At 40.7% G+C, this 21,807-nt stretch overlaps 1 pseudogene; it reads left to right on the top strand.

Annotated features, from left to right (window-relative positions):
• The first annotated feature begins 771 nt into the window (after positions 1-771).
• Positions 772-21,027, top strand: LOC113888470 (annotated as a pseudogene).
• The last annotated feature ends 780 nt before the right edge of the window (positions 21,028-21,807 follow it).

The following is a 21,807-nucleotide window of genomic DNA, read 5'->3' as shown; positions in this document are numbered from 1 at the left end:
TTTCCAATACAAGGGATGTGAGTTCATCTCCGGTGGGAGAACTGAGATCCCACATGCTGTGAGGCCACAAAAATGAAGGCAGACATATACAGTACTGGGTGTACTGTATATTTTCCCCAGTGTATTTTTCTCAATAAACCCAAATCTGTCCATATATAAATTCTTGGCCTTGTCCATTGTACTATTCTACTTCTTAAATATGGTAGCAAGCTAGAGCCCTTGTTAGCTAGATGTCAGAAAGTTAGCAGAGGAAGAAGGAGGTCACAAGGGACAAAATGGAGTAGATCAGATTGCACAGTGATTTTATAAATACTTCTTTCTGACCAATATGGTATGTTCTTAGCTAAGAGTGATTCTGATTTTTTCCGCTTGGTCCAATGAAAATCAAACAGAGTTAAACAGACCTGGGTCTGATTCTCTGTTTCACCACCTACTGTCTGTATAACTCGGGGCAAAGCAAAGTGAGCCTCATTTTCTTCATCTGTAAAATAAGCTAAAACCCACCACCTTACCATATTGTTATGGGTTTAATTGAGCAAACCTGTTAAGTGCCTGACATATAAAATACTCCCAGTAAATGTCACTCTCCCCCTAGTCCCTGTCCCAGTGTACTGAAAAAGATTATATGGTGTTACCATTTTTAGTGAGTTTAGTTTAGTTTAGTTAGTTTAAACAAACTATAGTTTAGTTTAGTTTAGAATAACTGGATATTCTTCTGTAAGAAAAACTATATCTTCAGAAGAAATGAATCATAGTTTTTCTTACAGAAGAATATCCAGTTATTTCATGATGGCATTTGCACCTCCAAAAAACACAAATGGTCCCAAAATGCAGACAAAGATGAGTACCTGGACACCCCTAAACCATCAGCTTTTGAATGACCGGGTGAGTAATAAGAACTATTGTCTTAGTTGAAATCATACTTTGAAGGAAAAAAAAGCATTAAAATTTTGGTAATCAAAACATGAAAAGGAATTGCTTAGGATTGTATAGGGGATACAAAAAAAAATGAAGGATTTCTTCAAAAATTTTAATTGAAAAAAACTGAAATACATTTAGAACAAAAATAAAGAAAACTTCAATTGAGCCCCAGTTACATGGCCAGAGTTGGCAAGAGAGACAAAGTTCCTGCTTAGAAAGAAAGATCTTAGGGACTTCCCTGGTGGTCCAGTGGCTAAGACTCTTTGCTCCCAGGGCTGGGGCCCAGGTTCTATCACTGGCCAGGAAATTCAGTCCCACATACTGCAACTAAAGACCTTGTGTGCTGCAACTAAGACCCAGCACAGCCAAATAAATTAATAAACATTTTTTAAAGATTTAGGAGATGAGAAGGAGGAGTGTCTACCAGCTCCCCTTCACCTCCATATCCAACTGGTTTTCAGGTTCTGTGAGTCTTCCTCCGAGGTCTCTTCATCCAGACCCCTTTTCTCCTTTGACTTGTGCACATCCAGCTCCACATTCTCAGTTCACACACTCACCCCCCTTTGCCTGGCACATTGCAGTAACCCCTCAGCTGGTTTCACTGTCTCTAATCCATCCTCTATTCTGGTCCCAGAATGATCTTTCTAAAATACCAAACTAATCCTATGAAGCAAAAGCGATAACAGACTGCTCCAAAGAATAAATTCCACCCTACCCACCGTGCATAGCACTGAGGACCCCTTCATGTGTGTTAGTCACTGAGTCATGTCCAACTCTTGGAGACCCCATGGACTATAGCTGGCCAGGCTCCTCTGTCTGTGGGATTCTCCAGGCAAGAGTACTGGAGTAGGTTGCCATGACCTCCTCCAAGGGATCTTCATGACCCACGGATCGAACCCAGTGTCCTTTATATCACCTGCATTAGCAAGTGAGTTTTCTTTTTTTAATTTATTTGGTTGCAATTTTGTTGAAGCATGTGAACCCTTAGTTGAAGCATGTGGGATCTAGTTCCCTGACCAGAAATCAAACCCAGGCCCCCTGCATTGGGAGCATGGAGTCTTAGCCCCTGGACCACCAGGAAGTCCCAGCAGGTGAGTTCTTTAACACTGGCTCCACCTGGGAAGCCTGAATAGCTTTTGTCAAATTTTATGAGAATTTCTAGGGAATTCCCTGGTGGCCCAGTGGCTCAGAGTCTGTGCTCCCAATGCAGGGGGCTGGGTTCCATCTGTGTTCAGGAAACTAGATCCCACATGCCGCAAGAGTTTGCATGCTGCAGCTAAAGAACCCACATGGCACCACTAAGACCCAGTGCAGTCAAATAAATAAAAATGTTTAAAAATTTCATGATTATTTCTAGATGAGCAATGATAAGAGAAATAACAATTTCTATTAGAAATGATATTTATTTTGTTGTTCAGAACATTTTATCATTTTATCCCATTTTATCACCCCCCTGCCATTTTTAGTTTGGTTTAGTTAGGTTCTAGTTTGGAGTAAAACTATTTTCAAAAATCTTAGCCTGCCATAGGTAAAATAGATAGGCAATGGGAATTTGCTGCATGGCTCAGGAAACTCACACAGGGGCACTGTATCAACCTAGAGGGGTGGGGTGGGGAGAGAGAGGGGCTGCCAAGTCACTTCAGTCGTGTCCGACTCTGTGCAACCCCGTAGACGGCAGCCCAACAGGCTCCCCTGTCCCTGGGATTCTCCAGGCAAGAACACTGGAGTGGGTTGCCATTTCCTTCTCCAATGCGTGAAAGTGAAGTTGCTCAGTCGTGTTCGACTCTTCGCGACCCCATGGACTGCAGCCTACCAGGCTCCTCCGTCCATGGGATTCTCCAGGCAAGAGTACTGGAGTGGGGTGCCATCGCCTTCTCCGAGACAGAGGGAGGGAGGTTCAAAAGGGACGGGATATATGCATACCTATGGCTGATTCATGTTGAGGTTTGATAGAAAACAACAAAATTCTGTCAAGCAAAATCCTTCAATAAAAAAAACAATTAAAATAAAAAAAAACTGTCAAATCACTATGTTGTACACCTGAAACTAACATCATATTGTATGTCAATTATAATTCAATAAAAATTAAATATAATACAAATTTAAAAAATCTTGGCCCGTGTATATACCCATATGTATGTGAATGAATGTATCAGTACTTAGACACACACATGGAATTTGCATATGTATACAGCAAACTGATAATAGTGTGTGCACATGTGCTCAGTCTTGTCTGACTCTTTGCAACTCCACAGACTCTAGGCCTCCAGGCTCCTCTGTCCGTGGAATTTTCCAGGCAAGAATATTAGAGTGGGTTGCCATGCCCTCCTCCAGGGAATCTTCCCATCCCAGGGATTAAACCCACGTCTCTTTATGTCTCCTGCATTGGCAGGTGGGTTCTTTACTGGTTGAGCCACCAGAGAAGCCCAACTATCAATAGTGGTTTCCCCTAAAATGTTGGACAACATGGAAGAGTGGGAGGGAAGTCTGTTGGAAGAGAGAGTTTTTGTTTTTTACTGTATACAGTGCAATGATATTTAATAATTTTAAAAACAGATATAAGTAAAAGCGAGCAAAGAACAGTAATGCTGAGACTTGAAAAACACAGGTTCCAGATCAGCTATACTAAATAATCTCCTGCTTGACTTCAGTGAGTCTCTTATGCCTCTGATCTTTACTACCTGCCTTTGGAAATTGAGTGGCTTGGATCAGATGACCTCAAAGGCCCCTTCCAGGTCTAACATTCTGACACTGTGAAAGGGGTTAAAAATAGATACCTAAATTTACAGCTGGGCACACCGTGTCCATACGATACCTTCAAGGGCTTTTCTACACTTCTACAACAGGGCATTTGCCAGTGATCAGCGTAATTTTGAGGTCCTCTTTTTTTGTTTTGGCCACACTGCACAGCATATGGGATTTTAGTTTGCTGGCCAGGGATAGAACCCAGGCACCCTGCATTGCAAGCGTGGAGTCTTAAACACTGTACCACTAGGGAAGTCCCTGGTTTTTGTTTTAATTTTGCCTTTTTTCTATTCTGTAGTAAAATGAAAAATATGAAACTGTTTCAGTCTAAAATAAACCTCATAGGAGTTTAACTTCACAAGAGGCTTTAAGCAGAGAGATTTAATTCAAATGTAGATGCCAAAATTATAGCATCCTCAGATTACAAGATAATTCAGGACTTGTGAAAACGTTGAGAGGAGGAATGTTTTATAAGTATGTATTTCTTTGCTGTCTAGTGTAGGTTTTTTTTTTTTTCCATCTAGTGTTTTAATTGAAAGTGATGAACATTTCTTTTTTTTTTAATATGGTTCACACATGTAGTACAGTACACATGTAGTTAAAAGGGTGTTCTGAGAAAAAGCACCTAACCACCATCCATCGGTCATAATTTAGGAGCCCCAAAATGTCTGATGCCTCCATGGTAATGATGTCACATGGTGAAATATGCAACCACAGTGTCAACAGACTAAAATAACAACCATGGGATTTTGACTTAACAGCAGGCTCTGAATAAACTGTGATGTGAGTAAACTGTGATGTAAACCAACTGCAACATTCTGCAAGGAAAGATGATTCTCTCTAATGTTTTCCACTTGAAGTGATACTATTTCCGGGCTCTTTTTTAATTTTATTTGAAGTATGGCTGATTTACAATGTTGTGTTAGTTTCAAGTGTACAGCAAAGGGATTCAATTATACATATCTATTCTTTTCCAGATTCTTTCCCTTATGGGTGATTACACAATATTGAGTAGTGTATGTACTATAAGTAGGTCCTTGTTGGTTATTTATTTTATATATAACAGTTTGTATATGTTAATCCCAAACTCCCAATTTATCCTTCCAACCCTCTTCCAGCTTTTTAAGATCAAAAATCTGATTGCAAAGCCTTGGAATGAAGACTTGCTCCCAACCAGAGACTGTAAGATTCTGAGTCTGCCTGAGGGCCTGACAGTTAAATAATTTGTTCCAAATTATACTCCTTGTCAAGGGTAGAGTCAGAACCAGATCTGAGTTTGTCTAGTGTTTCTCTTTCTGCCCCTCATGCCTATCAGTTCCCACCTGACTCTAGTCGCCTTTTGGTGAAGAGCTGGATTTGCTTGGACTCTGCTTAGACTTGGTCATTGGCCCTCTAAAGACCCTATCTCCTACCCTCTTTATTTGATTTTATTATCAATGACTGACTTTATTTATTATTTATTTATTTAAATATTTATTTTATTTATTTGTTTGACTGCACTGGGTCTTCATGATGGCATGCAGGATCTCTAGATGCGGCGTGTGGAATCTTTTTAGTTGCAGCAAGTGGAATCTAGTTCCCTGACCAGAGATGGAACTCGGGCCCCTACATAGGGAGTTTGGAGTCTTAGCCACTAGACCACCAGGGAAGTCCCCCTGCCACTTTCTTGCTGACTCTCCACACCCCTTCAAGTTGGTGCCCCTTTCTTTCTGATGCCTTCTGTTGTCATTGGACACCACGATGGTCCTCCCAACCTCCTTTTGAAAGGAGGTTGTCATCCTGGGACCTAATTGTTATTTTTTCCCACTGTCAGGTCAAACCATGGGCAGCAATTCATTGAGAATGTAGGGCTTGAGGTCTGAATAAGGAAGATCAAGGTTGGGGGTCAGAATAGAAAGACCATGGTTCTAGCAGGGTTTCCTAGGTGTTAGTGATAAAGAATCTGCCTGTCAATGCAGGACATGCAAGAGATGTGGGTTTGATCCCTGGGTCAGGGAGATTCCCCGAGAGTGGGAAATGGCAACCCAGTCCAATATTCTTGCCTGGGAAATCCCATGGACAGAGGAGCCTGGCAGGCTACAGTCCATGGGGTCTCCAAGACTTGGACATGACTAAGCACAAGAGATGGAAATACCAGACCATCTGATCTGCCTCTTGAGAAATTTGTATGAAGGCCAGGAAGCAACAGTTAGAATTGGACATGGAACAACAGACTGGTTCCAAATAGGAAAAGGAGTTCATCAAGGCTGTATATTGTCACCCTGTTTATTTAACTTATGTGCAGAATACATCATGAGAAATGCTGGACTGGAAGAAACACAAGCTGGAATCAAGATTGCCAGGAGAAATATCAATAACCTCAGATATGCAGATGACACCACCCTTATGGCAGAAAGTGAAGAGGAACTAAAAAGCCTCTTGACGAAAGTGAAAGAGGAGAGTGAAAAAGTTGGCTTAAAGCTCAGCATTCAGAAAACGAAGATCATGGCATCCGGTCCCATCACTTCATGGGAAATAGATGGGGAAACAGTGGAAACAGTGTCAGACTTTATTTATCTGGGCTCCAAAATCACTGCAGATGATGACTGCAGCCATGAATTTAAAAGACGCTTACTCCTTGGAAGGAAAGTTATGACCAACCTAGATAGCATATTCAAAAGCAGAGACATTACTTTGCCAACAAAGGTTCATCTAGTCAAGGCTATGGTTTTTCCTGTGCTAATGTATGGATGTGAGAGTTGGACTGTGAAAAAGGCTGAGCGCCAAAGAATTCATGCTTTTGAACTGTGGTGTTGGAGAAGGCTCTTGAGAGTCTCTTGGACTGCAAGGAGATCCAACCAGTCCATTCTGAAGGAGATCAGCCCTGGGATTTCTTTGGAAGGAATGATGCTAAAGTTGAAACTCCAATACTTTGGCCACCTCATGCGAAGAATTGACTCATTGGAAAGGACTCTGATGCTGGGAGGGATTGGGGGCAAGAGGAGAAGGGGACGACAGAGGATGAGATGGCTGAATGGCATCACTGACTCGATGGATGTGAGTCTCAGTGAACTCCGGGAGTTGGTGATGGACAGGGAGGCCTGGCGTGCTGCAATTCATGGGGTCACAAAGAGTCAGACATGACTGAGTGACTGATCTGATCTGATCTGAAGCACGCTTGCACCACATGGCTTTTTAGTGAGGAACCAAGTATATTATTCAGCTGAACATACAGTCTGGAACCAATGATTTTTCTTTATAATCTATAAAGATAACCCTTTGAGCCTCTGCTTATCGTCTCTAAAACCAAAAGATCCTAAGATTCCTTTTAGCCCTAAAATTCTATAACATCTGAATCTCTTGTTGTTGTTCAGTCAGCAGGTGTTTTGTTGAGAGCTTCCCCTGGAACCTGTGGATCACATAAGGGAAAGTAAGTGTAATCTACCTGGAAAGGGAAAATGAACAGAATCATCTGGCGGGCAATAGCGAATCCTAGAAAGTCCAGGTGGAGCATGGGCTGCAAGTGGAGGAGGAGTTGAGAAGAGTGAGACCAGTGTGTGCCAGAAAATTGCTGGTGCCCGAGACTGAGGAGGGGAATTAGATGCTTGATAGGACTTTGTTAGACACAAGCGAAAGGTTCAGGAAATGTGTGAATCCTGATTTTTCTCTTTTTTTTTGTTATTCTTTATTTTTTCTTGGCTGCACTGAGTCTTCATTGGTGCACGAGGGCTTTCTCTAGTTGCAGCGAGTGGAGGCTACTCTCTAGCTGCAGTACGTGGACTCTAGGCCGTGCAGGATCAATAGTTGTGGATCACTGGCTTAGCTGCCCCGAGGCATGTGGAATCTCCCCGACCAGAAATGGAACCTGTATGTCCTGCATTGGCAGGCAGATTCTTAACCCCTGGACCACCATGAAAGCCCTGAATCCTGATTTTTCAGTCTTCTGAAAAATTCTATAGGTTTTTAAATTTTATTTTATAGGCTCTCTTCTATTTTCCTTTTCTTTGTTTGCTTGTTTTGACCACTTCATTGGCCTGTGGGACCTTAATTGCCCAACCAGGGATTGAACCCTTGCTTTCTGCAGCAGAAACACAGAGTCTTAACCACTGGACCACCCAGGAAATCCTCTCTACTATTTCTATTATCTAGAAATTCTGAGATCATCTGTCACTGTTATTTGAGGGTCCTAGTAGCCCAAGGGGCAGTTAATTAGGAGGGAGGAGAAAATGGTATTCTTTTTCTTCTTCTCTAAAGTATAAAAAGTGTCTACCTGTGATATATGATATTCCCTGGTTAGTAGCAAAGATGGCATTTTACGGCCTTGAGGTTGTTGTTGAATCAATTATTTCAGTCTCCATTTTGCCTGCCCTTTGAAAGCAGAATTTGAGAGTCTAAAAAAAGAAAGGAAAACAGATCTGTTGGAAGCATGAAACCAGCTCCTCATCCTCCTCCACAAAAGGGAAGAAATAGCCCTGAGCTAGTTTCTAAATAGGAATAGTGCAAGAGAATTTAGAAAGTGCCAGGAGGAAGGGAACTTTTGAAAGCCCACAGAGCGCGGGGTGGGCGCCAGAGAGACAGTCACGCCTGTTACCTGCTGTCTCTTGCTTCCTGGCTCCAGCTTGCCCTCCTCTGCCAAACCTCCTCACTCGAGTTGTCCCTTCCTCACCCATTCAGATAGATACACAAGTGACTGAAGCTCAGGAAAACACCTCTCCACTAATATGTAAATACACTCACATGGTAGCCATACATCCAAAGGATATTCATTGTCACAAGCATATTCATTCCTTCCAGCAAGCTTGAGCACTTGTAATATGCCACATACAGCACTCTGCAGTGGAGAAGTCAAGGTGAATAAGACATAGTTTCTGTCCTCGATGGTATATAACAACAAACCTATACAGATAAACACTGAGCTATAAGCCCAGAGGCACACATATGCAAACATATATGTAATGTACACCCACTGGTATGTGAACTCATGAAATAAAAAAAAAAACAGAGCTACTCACTCATAAATTTCACAAGTTCTAATACTAGTCATGCTGAAATATTTGGAGGGAGGTTGTCCGTTTTCCTATTTTTCCTTTGTCAGTTTTGTCATCGCCTTTCATATTCCAAAAATGATTTCACTTTATAGTTCCATTCTTTTCTTATTTCTTGCCTTTAAAAAATTATTTATTCTCTAAGATGAATTGTCTCACATGGAGAAACTGAGAAAAAGGAAAGTTTGCCCAAGTTATAAATAAAGTTACCCTTTCAGGTACAAAATCTGTCTCTTTATACTCAGTTGATAAAATGGAAAAGACTGGCAATATTTAGTGATTGATCCTTTAATAATGTCTTTTTAAAATTCATTTATTTTATTTTTGACTGTGCTGGGTTTTCATTGCTGTGCATGGGCTTTCTTTAGTTTTGGCAAGCAGGGGCCACTCTCTGGCTGCAGTGAGCAGGCTTCTCATTATGGTGGCTTCTCTTGTTGGGGAGCAGGGCTCTAGGGCATGCAGGCTTCAGTTCTTGTAGCGCTTGTGCTCAGTTGCACCTAGGCATGTGGAATCTCTTGGCACAAAGGATTGAGCCAATGTCCCCTGCATTGGCAGGCAGATATTTAACCACTGGACCATCAGGGAAGTCCTAATGATGTCTTTTTAATGGGTATTTTGAACCACAAAATATGAAATCATTCCATCTTTTTTTTTTTTAATTGTAAGTATTTGAAGCAAGAAGAGCTCTGCTTGGAAAATGGGTAACTATTTAAAGTATACTTGATTCTAAGTCAGAAAGAGAAAGACAAACACCATATGAATATCACTTATATGTGGAATCTAAACTGTGGCACCAATGAACCTGCCCTCAAAACAGAAACAGACTCACAGACGTAGAGATCAGACCTGTGGTTGCCAAGTGGGAGGAGAGGAGGGAGCAGGACAGACCGGGAGTTTGGGGTTGGTAGATGCAAGCTATTACATTTAGAATGGCTAAGCAACAAGGTCCTACTGTATAGCACAGGGAACTATATCTAGTATCCTGGAATAAACCATAATGAAAAAGAACATTAACAAAGGAATGTATATAAATCTATATATCCATATCTAAGTTACTTTCACACTTCCTCAAAGGAAACACGGTCTCAATGACCATTGTCCATGATCAAAGTACAGTAAGTCTACTCTGTATGAATGAGTTCTGTTCCAAAAGCGAATTCATAGGTCCAATTTGATCGTAAATCCAACACAGTCAGCCTCGGTACCCAACTAACACAACTGGCTACACTCCGCTGTTTGTAAGCTTGCTTCCAGACATCCTGGGCTTGAAATTAAAAAACTGCTCTACTGTACTGTAAAGTACACAAAAGCACAGCCACCTGTAGTGGATGGACACACATGACCGTGCACGCCAGATGCATGAACTAATGTGATTGGACATGCAAACACACATTCGCATCTTTGAAAGTTCGAAACTCAAATGTTTGTATGAGGGGACTTTATCCATCTCTGGCTAATGTGTATTACTCATCAAATTCCTCTATAGTTCTCACTGAGAGTCTCTTCCACCCAAGAGAACTGGAAACATGGTCATACAAAAATGTGTACACTAATGTTCACAGTGGCATTATTCATAATTGTCAAAAATGTAAACACCCAAACATCCATTTGGTGAGAAATGGATAAACAAAATGGGGTCTAGCCAAACAATGGAACAGTGTTCAGCCTGAAAATGAAAGGCAGTTCTGTTTCAAGCTACTCATGAGTGAACTTTGAAGATATTGTGCTACGTGAAATAAACCAGACACAAAAGGACCAATATTGTTTGACTCCACTTTTATGAAGTTCTTAGAATAGGCAAATTCACAGAGAAAGAAAGTAAAATACAGGTTACGAAGAAATAGGGATGTTACTTAACCGGTAGAGTTTCAGCTTGAGTTTTAAAAACAGTTCTGCAGACGGATGTGGGGATGTTGCACAACAGTGTGAGTGGGCATCATGTCACTGAACTGTACACTTAAAAATGGTTAAATTTTAAAAGGCACAGGCAAGAAAAAAGAATGAAGTACTGATATATGCTACAACATAAACTTTGAACATAGTATGCTGAGTGAAAGAAACCAGACACCGAAGCCATCTAGCATATGATTCCATTTATATGAAATATTCAAAATAGACAAATCCATACAGACAGAAAATAGATGAGTGGTTTCTAGGGGCCAGGGAGCAGGGGAGGAGTGACTGACTGTAATGGGTATGGACTTCATTTTGGGGGGTAATGAAAAGGTTCTGAAATTAGACAGTAGTGCTGGCTTTACAGCCTTGTGAATATATGAAAATGCTGGGTGGTGTGGTGTATGAATTGCACCTTAATTTTAAAAAACAAATCAGGATCCCTTTTAAAAAATTATGCTATGATTTCTTTAACTCTAGATGTATATAATGAACTTGAAATAGTCCATCTTTAAAGCATACAGTCAAAGCCTTCTTTCCTTTTAACGGAGCATCTTTGCCCCAGAATATAGCAGTAGACAGAATATCCTACCCTGTGAGTTACTGAGATTCATTTTCCCATATGTCTTAGTCCATTCCAGGTGCTATAACAGAACACTGGTGGGAGCGGGGGCTTATAAACAGCAGAAAACTTATTTCTCATAGTTCTAGAGGCCGGAAAGTCCAAGATCAAGGTGCTAGCAGACTCGGTGTCTGCTGGGAACCTGCTTTCTGGCTCAGAGACTCTCCATGTGTCTTCATATGACAAAAGGGCTAAAGGTCACTCTGTAGTCTCTTTAATAAAGGACACTAAACCCATTCATGAGGGCTTCCCTGGTGGCTCAGTGGTAAAGAATCCGCCTGCCAATCAGGAAACTCTGGTTTGCTGTCTGGGTCAGGAAGATCCCCTGGAATAGGAAGTGGCAACCCACTCCAGTATTCTTGCCTGGGAAATCCCATCAACAGAGAAGCCTGGTGGGCTACAATCCATGGGGTGGCAAAGAGTCAGACACAACTGAGCGATTGAGCATGGATGCTCGCAATCCCATATGCGAATGCTCTCCCTCATGACCTAATCCTCTCAAAGGCCCCACCTACCTCCCTGGGTCATTACCACAGGGTTAGGGTTTCAATTTCGGAATTAGGGGTGACATAAACATTCAATCCATCATAAAGCTCTGTATCTTACTGTTCTTGTTTGTCTGATTTAGTCACCACTTCTTTTCTGTGCTGGTCTACAAGCTCCAGTCTAAAGATATTTACTAACCTAAAGAAGGAAAAAAAAGTCATGTACACAATGTTTCTGGAAGACTTTACATATCCTCTGGAGAAAGAAATGGCAACCCATTCCAGTATTCTTGCCTGGAAAACCCCATGGACAGAGGAGCCTGGCAGGTTACAATTGTGGGGTCGCAAAGAGTTGGACATGACTGATCGACTTCACTTTACTTTTACTTTTACAAGAAAAGGGGCAATATTGATTTCCTTCAGACAGGAAAACTGTCTAAAGGGTGGAAGAGACTCTTACCTGGAGAGCCTTTTGTGTCTTTTGAATTTTTAATCATGTGAATGTTTTTAATCATGTGAAGGTAATATCTATTCAAAATAATAATAAAATTTTATAAAATAAATTCACTAAAAATGGCAAAATGAGAAATACCCGAAATTTAAAATCTAGCTAAGTTTTTCTCATATTGTATTTGTGTTTTTAAACTAACTTTGTTACCAATAACTTAAAAAAGAGACTTATAAAAAAAGCAAATAGATAAAAAGGGACATATTTAAAATGACTATCTTTGCATTTTCATTCTACTTACTATGAATGTAAATCCCTAAATTAATATAACCAGGGCTAATATTCAGGCAGAATTCATTGGTATGGCTGAGCAGCCTCTGCTGATTTTGATTGGTTGATAGCATTGCCAGTTGTTAAACATTTTTAATATCACCCTGGATAAAATTCAAGGTCTTCAAACTTTTAAAAAGATCTTGTTAATTCTTTTCTTTTACCATAACTAATAGAAGCCTATATTTCAAAGGTCACTGATATTTGCAAAGATCACTAATTATCTCTCTACTCCAATCAGCCAAACTATAGGGTCAGGCATGGTTTTACCATGCTCCTTGTTGTACATTGCTTGATGCTATCAGGCATTTAATAAATATTTTCTAAATGAATAAATGGTACTCACTGGTTTTTCTCTTTTGCCCAACAACAAACTTATTCCATAAATCCACTAGATTATATGGTAACCTTTACAGCTCCATGAAAGCCACAGGAATTAAGTTTGAAGGGGATATTTCCAGTTTATTTTTATTCAGTTTTCTCTCTCCAGTTTAGGTTTAGGCTTTATTTGTCTGTGTGTTTTATGAACAACATAACAGATTGATAGCATAAGGAATGCATTTTCAATAAAAAAAAGAAAGGAGAGAAGTAAGTAAGCATACAGGTTTTTTGTTGTTGTTGTTTTTAATTTTCCTTTATTTATGGCTGTGCTGAGTCTTCCTCGCTGCACAGGCTTTTCTATAATTGTGGTGTGCAAGCTTCTCATTGCCAGGGCGTCTCTTGTTGCAGAGACTGGGCTCTAGAGCCTTCTCGTTTAAGTTGTGGTGCATGGGATCAACACAGGCTCAGTAGTTGTGGCACACGGGCTTAGTTGCTCCGCTGCATGTAGGATCTTCCCAGATCAGGGATCAAACCCATGTTACCTGCGTTGGCAGGTAGATTCTTTACCACTGAGCCACCAGGGAAGCCCAAGGATACTGATTTTTAAACTTAGCATTACTTGGGATTTTCATTGTATGAGTCAAGTATTGGCTTTAAAGCTCAATCTCATATTAGAAGTAAAGTCACTTTTAAAAACAATCTGGATAGTAAAGGGCAAGATGTAATGTGAAACCTATTCAATGATAGACAATCCAAAAAGTATTTTATATTTAGCCATGTGTGCATGCTCAGTCGTGACTGACTCTTTTGCAACCCCATGAACTATAGCCTGCCAAGTTTCTCTGTCCATGGGATTTTCCAAGCAAGAATATTGGAGTGGGTTGCCATTTCCTTCTCCAGGGGATCTTCCCAACCCAGGGATCAAACCCAGGTCTCCTGCATTGCAGACAGATTCTTTACCAGCTGAGCCACCAGTGAAGCCCAGGATAATATAACCAAAAAGCAAAAAAAAAAAAAAAAAAATAACAGCCTCTTCCTTCATCTTGACCTCACTGCCTGAGAACTTTCCTTTCCTTGCCATTTGGTGTGCGATGAGTGGCGCTGATGCCCTAGCAATGGTCCTCACATCTTGAAAGTGCAGCAAGAATCCTTGTAACAACTACTCTGAAAATGGGATTTTCACAATCTTATTGTCAAGAAATCTCGAAAGGTATTAAAAGTAACTATAAAATATAATTATGATATGATATAAGATAGTATTGTTGCTGTTTAGTAACTAAGTCATGTCTGAATCTTTTGCGACCCCGTGGACTGTAAACCCACCAGGCTCCTCTGTCCATGTGATTTCCCAAGCAAGAATACTGGAGCCAGTTGCCATTTCCTTCTTCAAGGGATCTTCCTGACCCAGGGATTGACCCCCTGTCTCCTGCTTGGCAGATGTATTCTTTTCCACTGAGTCACCAGTGATGGGCATATAAGATAGTATAGCATAAAATAATGTAGCACAATGTCGTATAGTAATTATATGATATTAATATTAAAAAGGAACTAACTGTAAAATGAGGTATCACACATGGTACTAGGATAAGAAAACGGTCTTAGCTGCTCCCCTACCTCACACATTAGATCCCTGGCTGTGATGGTATGGCTCTTTTTTCTTGAAGAGCTGAAGCAAGTGATGTGGGACAGATATATATACTACTATATATATATATATATATATATATATATATATATATATGTATGTATATATATATATAATAGATTTGAAAAAAAAAAAAAACAACAACCCAGGAACCTGCTGTATAGCACAAGGAACTATATCCAATATCTTATTATAACCTACAGTGGAAAAGAATCTAAAACAGAATGTGTGTGTGTGTGTGTGTGTGTGTATACATATATAAATCAATATGCTAGATACCTAAAAGATTGTAAAATAACAATGCTTCAATTTAGAAATTTTTTTAAAAAAGAGAAGGATACTGGGCGATTACCAAATTCATGTAGAGTTAATTCTTCCATGGATTATCTACTTTTTGGATTATTCCCAGCACCTTTTAAATTCCAAGGGGATTTCCCCCAGCTGTTAAGCATTCTTCTCAGTCATCTACCCACCTTCAACTGGTAGAAATTCAAGGAATGCAAATTCGTTTTCTATTAGACTAAATAAACACAATTAGAAAGGGGAAACCCCCAAGGCAAGAACACCTATCAAAGCCAAATATAAATTATCTTTGACTGTTATAATCAGGGAAATAGATGAGAAACCAATGTAATTATCTTTTTAATCTCTAGAGGAAAAGGTTTGAATGTTTTCTTTTATAGATTTCTTCAGCGCTTTATAATCCTAATGTTCTTTTATATTAATTCTAAATCACTGTTCTTCAATCTGAGCCTGTTCTCTTCTTTTGGGCATCCATGACAATAATTGAGCTGACCTCAATCCTTGCAAATGTGCTTCCTGTCCTTGTTAATGTACAAACATGGTAACTTTATGCTTTGTAATTTAATTATTGTATATCTAATGATTTACCCCTCATGCTTATTATTTTTAACATCACTATGATATTTTCTAACAGGGGTCCCCAACCTCTGGGCCACAGACCCATTGGTACCTCTCATCAGATCAGCAGTGGCATCACATTAGAAATAAAGTGCACAATAAATGTAATGCTGTAGTTTTTCCAGGAGTCATGTATGGATGCGAGAGTTGAACCATAAAGAAGGCTGAGTGATGAAGAATGGATGCTTTTGAACTGTGGTGTCGGAGAAGACTCTTGAGAGTCCCTTGAACTGCAAGGAGATCAAACCAGTCAATCCTAAAGGAAGTCAGTCCTGATTATTCATTGGAAGGACTGATGCTGAAGCTGAAACTCCATACTTGGGCCACCAGATGTGAAGAGCCGACTCATTAGAAAAGACTGATGCTGGGAAAGATTAAAGGCAGGAGGAGAGGGGGACGACAGAGGACCAGAGGGTAGGAAAACATCACTGACCCAATGGAGGTGAGTGTGAGCCAGCTCCAGCAGATGGCGAAGGACAGGGAAGTCTGGCATGCTGCAGCCCATGGAGTTGCAGAGTCAGAATGACTGAGTGACTGAACTACAATAAAATGCAATGCGCTTGAATCACCCCGAAGCCATCCCTACCTGCCTGTTCCCCCCGTCCATGGAAAACTTCTCTTCTATGAAACTGATCCCTGGTGCCAAAAAGTTTGGGGACCACCGTTTATAAAATTAGCTACCATGAGTACAATGAGTCATACACTCTTTTAGGAATTTTATACATATTTTCATTTCTTTAATCTTCCCAGTAACTCTAAATTTCGATATAATTATTCAATCAATGTGACTCTGAATGGCCTCACTCCCAAAGCCCCCATGCATCCTTAATGCCGTATTTTCTCTTATCATGTTGCTGAGCTGATTCACTATTGTGAGGCATTTGGGGTTATTTCTGATTTACTGTAGTGATAATTATATCCCATAAACATTTCTTCCCTCATCATCCTGGGTCCCCACATAGCTCAGTTTCTACAGAGTAGCACGTAGCACTGCCCAAAGTAATTTTAAAGATGAATACCAATTTTCATGTTGTCTCTCAAAGAAAAATCACAGGGGATCCAATTCAGAACTCATAACACTACCTACCAGATCCCCTTTCTTCATTCCCCAGTTCTCTCACACTGTATAACTGCTGGAAAGGCAGTTACAGTCTGAACCTCCACAGACTGCCTACACGCCAAAACCCTGCAGCTCTCCTGTCTCCATATGCCCCCCACTGGCTCCTTGCTTTAGAGATCACCGCAGCATCGTGGGCTGGTCCTTCCCCTGGCCCTCACCACTCTGGTCTGGCTTCTCTATCATTCTAATAACCCATCCCCAAAGGAAAGAAGTCTCATATTATGTTAGTTAGAAATATGGACTGTGCAGAAACAGGCGGAGAGGAAATCTGGGAACATTCATACATGAATACACTTTATTCACTTATTTGTAAATTAAGATTTCTGATGTTTTTTTTTTCTTTTTTTTTCATTTGAGAGTCCCCCCTCCCCCTTGAATGATAGTGTCCAAAGTGAGATTGATGAGCGCTGAAAAGATCTGGTAACAGTGAATAGTTTTTGTTTTATTTAAAAATCTTTGGTTTGGCTGCACTGGGTCTTTGTTGCAACACAGGCTTTCTCCAGTTGTGGCATGTGGGCTCTTAGTTCCCCGAGCAGGTTATCAACCCTAGTCCCTTGCATTGGAAGGCAGATTCTTTTTATTTATTTGTTTATGGTTGAGCTGCGTCTTCGTTGCTGTGTGCAGGCTTTCCCTAGTTGTCATGAGCATGGGACCACTCCTCCCTACTTGCAGGACGCAGTCTTCCTACTGCAGTGGCTTCTCTGGTTGCAGAGCACAGGCTCTAGGGTGCTTGTGCTTCAGGGGCTGTGGCATGTGGGCTCAGGAGTTGTGGCTCTCAGGCTTACTTGCCTTGCAGCAGGTGGAATCATCCCAGACCAGGGATGGAACCCATGTCCACTGCACTGGCAGATTCTTAACCACTGGACTTCCAAGGAAGGTTTTAATCAAGAAGTACTCCAACTAATTAAAAAAAATAGATCCTATGATTACAAAGAAGTTGACTTGTCATAAGGCTTAAAATACATTTTTCCTTTTATGCCGTTTTTTTTTTTTAAAGGGCTTCCCTGGTGGCTCAGATGGTAAAAGCGTCTGCCTGTAATGTGGGAAACCCAGGTTCGATTCCTGGGTCGGGAAGATCCCCTGGAGAAGGAAATGGCAATCCACTCCAGCACTCTTGCCTGGAAAATCCCATGGACAGAGACGCCTGATAGGCTACAGTCCATGGGGTCGCAAAGAGTTGGAAATGCCTTCACTTCCACTTTCATGCCTTTTTAGGTGGTCAATGTATTTTATGATTAAAACTAAAGTATTATAAAATTCTGATTACTTTATACTAACTAGAAAATATCTATTGATGAAATGCAATAGTGTATAAAATACAAGTAGCCCCAAACTTTCCTGTTTTCTCTTCTCTAATGGACTAAAGAAGAAAAACAGAGGTTTAGACTCTGATAACAGCTCCTTCTGCTGCTAGCTGTTCCCATAAGAACCTTTCTTTTGATTTTGGCCAGCTCTCACGCTCTCATCTTTGATGAGTCACTAATCTTGGGACTGGTTTGGGGTCATCACTGGGGAAAATTGTGAAGTAACCCAAGCGTTTGTTTGGTATGCCCCAGATTGCTTTGGCATGTACTTCCTGTCTCTGGCACTCTTTTTTTTTTCCAGGCCCTCCTATCAACTTTTCCTTTCCAATCATATCAATCATTTACATATTAGTAGGACTTTAACTCGGAGAAGGCAATGGCACCCCACTCCAGTACTCTTGCCTGGAAAATCCCATGGGCTGAGGAGCCTGGTAAGCTGCAGTCCATGGGGTCACTAAGAGTCAGACACAACTGAGTGACTTCACTTTCTTTTTTCACCTTCATGCATTGGAGAAGGAAATGGCAACCCACTCCAGTGTTCTTGCCTGGAGAATCCAAGGGGAGCCTGGTGGGCAGCCATCTATGGGGTCGCACAGAGTCAGACACGACTGAAGCGACTTAGCAGCAGCAGCAGCAGGACTTTAACTGGACCTTCCCAGGTGGTGCTAGTGGTAAAGAATCCACCTGCCAATGCAGGAGACCCAAAAGGCACAAGTTCGATCCCTGGGTCGGGAAGATCCCTTGGAATAGGAAATGGCACCTCATCCCAGTATTCTTGCCTGGAAAATTCCATGGACAGAGGAGCCTAGCCGGCTCAGCAAAGAGTCAGACAAGAGTGAGTGACTGAGAACACACACACACACACAGGACTTTAACCCCATATACTCCCCCTTCTCAGAGATATTTGCTTGTATTGCCTTATCTCTAATTGTGAATGCAAAGGTTTGTTTCTGGTCCTGGAGTTTTAATCACTAATGAGCTGATGTAAACTATGGGCGAAGACTGACTGCCCAGGTGTCTTCTCTTATGGTTGTACAGACAGTCCGTGGCTTAAGATGCTTTGGCTTAGCAACTTTTTGGCTTTACAGTGATGCAAAAGTGATAGACGTTCAGTGGATACCATATTTAAAATTTTGTATTTGGGTTTTTTTGGGGAGGGGTGGCTAGCCATGTGCAGTAGGATACTTATTTATGGTTCTGGGCAGCCACTGAGCCACAGCTCCCAGTCAGCCACTCGGTCACAAGAGTACAGGCCAAATACACTTAAAACCATCAGTACCCAGACAGCCATTCTGGTTTCACATTCAGTGTGCTTGTATACATGCTAAGTTGTGTCAGTCATGTCCAACTCTGTGCAACCCCATGGCCTGTAGCCCACCAGGCTCCTCTGTCTATGGAACTCTCCAGGCAAGAATACTGCAGTGGGTTGCCATTCCCTTCTCCAGGTGTAGTAGTCAATAAATTACATGAACTAGTCAACACTTTCTTCTAAAATAGGCTTTGTGGTAGATGATTTTGCCCAACTGTAGGTTCATGTGAGGGCTTCCCTGGTGGCTCAGTGATAAAGAATACCTCTGTCAATGCAGAGACTCAGGTTTGATTCCTGGGTCAGGAAGATCCCATGGAGGAGGGCACGGCAACCCACTCCAGTATTCTTGCCTGGAGAATCCCATGGACACAGGAGCCTGCTGAGCTACAGTCTATGGGGTCGCAAAACAGCTGGACATGACTGAGTGACTAAACAACAGCAAGGATCATCAGGGTTCATGTAAGCGTTCTGAGCACGTTAAGGTAGACTGGGCTAAGCTAGAATGTTTGGTAGGTTAAGTGTATTATGTGCATTTTTAATTTATGATACTTTCAACTTATGATGGATTAATTGGGATATAGCCCCATCAGAAGTTAAAGATCTACATTTTACAAGTCTGTATATATTCTCAGTTTACGACTATGACCAGCTCCCAAATTTTTCTGTAACTCCAAGTTTTGAGGTCAAGTGCATGTCTATGTCCACACCGGCCTTGCTTGGGCTCACACACACACATGTGAGAAAGAACAGGTAGGTGGCAAAACATGGGGTGTACTTGTTAGGGAAAGAAATGCATGCAATTTGTTAAGAATAAGTTACTAAACTCACTTTCTATGCAGTTCTTTATCTCTTTCATAATGCGTCTCTGGTGTCAGACTAAACCTGGAGCTTTTTTTTTTTTTTGCTTTGCTTTGCTTTTTTTTTTTTTTCCAGTTTGACAAATGGATGGACACTCAGAGGAGAAGAATCCTGACAGTCCTGTTAGAACGCTGCTCCCTGTCACAGCAAAAGTTCTGCTGTTGAAAGCTTCAGGAGAAAATTCCAGCAGAAGCTCTGGATTTTATGACCAAGCTCCCAAAGGTGTTATCTTTATACATCTTTTCTTTCCTGGACCCCCAAAGCCTTTGTCACTGTGCACAGGCACAGATAAAGAAGCAGGGTTCGGTGTTTTGTAAAGACAGCCTAGAAAACACTGAACCTTGAGGGAAAAAAGAAAGCATGCATACAAAACCGAGCACCGACAAGATGCTCACCGCATTTTGTTTGCACAGTTTGGATTGGCCCCATCTCTTTGTGTCTGGCTGTGCACTTAGTGATCACAGGAGAGAAAAAGTAAGCCATTGCTAAGTGTCCGTAAAATAGTATTAGCCAGTTGGGGAAATATATACACATGTATATAATGGTTCATCATCAGAATAGCCTTATATTGCACAGCAGAGGACCATAGTAAAACTTAAGAGTGTAGAGTGCAGGCCATTCATAAATAGAAAAGCATGAAATAAGGTGCTAATGTGATAAATACAGAAGCATGTGAGACTAAAGGAGTTCAGAGTGGGCAAATGTGCTCACAGGTTGGAAAAGCATCTGACCATTATTTTCTTACAAATAATTTCACGGTGTATTCAAGTATATTTTTTAAGATATAAAATTGATAGTCATTTTGTTGATTTCTTTTCATAGTCTAGAAAGACCAGAAATTCCCTGTTACTGTGCATTCACAGGGTAACTTTAGTTTTTAAAATTAAGAAAATGAAAAAAAATTAAGAAAATGAAAGCAGTAAGATAGATGATGTATTTAATAATTGGTGCTGGGACAATTGGGCAGTATCTGGAAAAAAATTCTAGAAGGATAAAAGATTGATATGAAATTATGGAAAACCATTCCCTACTCAAAGGAGGGAATTCCCTGGTCCAGTGGTTAAGTCTCTGCTTTTTCACTGCTGAGGGCAGAAGTTCAATCCCTGTTTGGGGAACTAAGATCCTGTAAGCCCCCAGGCATGACTAAAGGGGAAAAAAATGTAATTAAAGGAAATCTAGGGAAGGAAGACTTTGTGAGTAATCTATAATATTCAGAGCCTCAAAAGAAAATGTATAACTTAAAATCTTTATTTATTTTATATATTTTGTATATATATTATATATGCTTTATAAATAAAGAAAGCAAGATTTTAAGTTGTGATTATAAAAGTTAAAATTTTCTCCATCGAGAAGAAAACTGTAAATAAATACAGACAGTAAACAGGAGGGAGCTCCCTGGGAGTGGTTAGGACTCAGTGCTTTCACTGATTAGGGCTCAGGTTCAGCCCCTGGCCGGGAGACTATGAATCCACAAGCTGCTGCAGTGTGGCCCCCCAAAATTAAAATAATCTGGGGAAAAACATGTTGCCAGCAAAGGGGTAATTTTCTTATTTTTAAAGAAACGACTATAAATCTACATTAAGAAGAAAAAAAAAGCAAAGCCTAGCAGAAAAATGAGCAAAGGAAGTGAGCAAGTAGTTCACAAGAAAGAAAAGCAGATGTTTTGAAAATAGATAAAATGCTTAGCCTCATTTTCATGCCATCGTTTGTGACTCAGATGAATTTAGTTTCTTTTTTAATGATAACATTTTAATTGGTTAGGGGTGGGGGAAACAAGCACCTTCATGTGTTGCACCTTCATAGATAAATTGATGCAAAACACCGCAGGAGAGCAATTTGGTAGTACCCAATTTTTAATAAA

The sequence above is a fragment of the Bos indicus x Bos taurus genome, unplaced genomic scaffold, assembly GCF_003369695.1.
Source record: "Bos indicus x Bos taurus breed Angus x Brahman F1 hybrid unplaced genomic scaffold, Bos_hybrid_MaternalHap_v2.0 SuperScaffold_100184, whole genome shotgun sequence".
Lineage (NCBI taxonomy): Eukaryota > Metazoa > Chordata > Mammalia > Artiodactyla > Bovidae > Bos > Bos indicus x Bos taurus.
This window is presented reverse-complemented; position numbering and strand designations above follow the sequence as displayed.